We start from the raw sequence: 1,201 nt of genomic DNA, 5'->3' as shown, positions 1-1,201 counted from the left end.
ACGCCCAGCTAACTTTTGTATTTTTAGTAGAGATGGGGTTTCGCCATGTTGGCCAGGCTGATCTCGAACTCCTGACCCCAGGTGATCTGTCCACCTTGGCCTCCCAAAGTGCTGGGATTGCAGGTGTGAGCCACCGCACCCGTCTTGGTTTCCAGACTTTCTTTAGCATGGGGGAGCCCTGAGAGTACCGCCAGGCCTCAGGGATGGTGGCAGAGGAGAGAGGGACATGGGGTGGGAGTTGAGTGACAGCCCAGGGTATAAGGATTGAGGGGTGATGCTGGGTCTGGAAAAGTGCCCTGAGGACAAGAGTGAAGAGGAGGGAGGCTGGGGCGCCGAGGAGCTCAGCTGAATGCTCAGCTCTATAGGGAAGGAGGCTGCCCTCCTGGGTGACCCTCAGGCTGGTGATAGGCACAGGCAGCCCCTGGGGTACCAGGGTGGCGTCAGCAAAGATCTAAAGAGATGAGGGTCCATAGATTCATGATAGGCAGTTTGGGTCTTCCTGGAAGCAGCCATGGAGATGGGAGTGCAGGAGGTGCTGTCCAGCCTCGGGCTGGTTCCCCAACTTTGCTGAGCCTCCTTTGTAAAATGGAGAAGGAAAAACCCGTTGTACAGGGGAGGAAAGTGAGAAAGGAAACCAATCAAATTCATGTTAACTCCAGAGGGCTGCAGGCCGTCCGGTCAGCCTGGGGCAAAGGCTCTGCCTGCACCTCCCCCTAGACTCCAGCTGCCTTCCACGTTGGCCTGAGAGGAGGAATGAGCCATCAGAGGGTCTCCTGAGGGCACACAAGTGCCAGGGGCTGCCATGGCTCCAGGACGCCTCTTTCCTTTTTTTTTTTTTTTTTTTTTTTTTTGAGACAGGGTCTTGCTTTGTTGTCCAGGCTGGAGTGCAGTAGCACAACCATGGCTCGCTGCAGCCTCAACCTCTTGGGCTCAAATGATCCTCCTGCTCAACTTCCTGAGTAGCTCTGCCGCACCTGGCTAACTTTTATTTAAACTTTTTTTTTTTTTTTTTTTTGAGTCTCACTCTGTCGCCCAGGCTGGAGTGCAGTGGTGCCATCTTGGCTGTCTACAACCTCTGCCTTCCAGGTTTAAGCAATTCTCCAGCCTCAGCCTCCTGAGTAGCTGGGATTACAGGCACCTGCCACCACGCCTGGCTAATTTTTGTATTTTTAGTAGAGATGGGGTTTCACCATGTTGGCCA

General features: G+C 53.9%; 1 protein-coding gene across 1 annotated transcript in view; it reads left to right on the top strand.

Moving 5' to 3' along the window:
- The window catches only part of ALKBH4 (alkB, alkylation repair homolog 4 (E. coli)), a 20,339-nt gene that overhangs the window by 7,025 nt on the left and 12,113 nt on the right, over positions 1–1,201 (top strand). The window lies entirely within an intron of this gene.

Source organism: Mandrillus leucophaeus, unplaced genomic scaffold, assembly GCF_000951045.1.
Source record: "Mandrillus leucophaeus isolate KB7577 unplaced genomic scaffold, Mleu.le_1.0 Scaffold993, whole genome shotgun sequence".
NCBI classification, from domain to species: domain Eukaryota; kingdom Metazoa; phylum Chordata; class Mammalia; order Primates; family Cercopithecidae; genus Mandrillus; species Mandrillus leucophaeus.
Note: the sequence above shows the minus strand (reverse complement) of the source record. Positions and strands in the feature narration are given on the sequence as shown.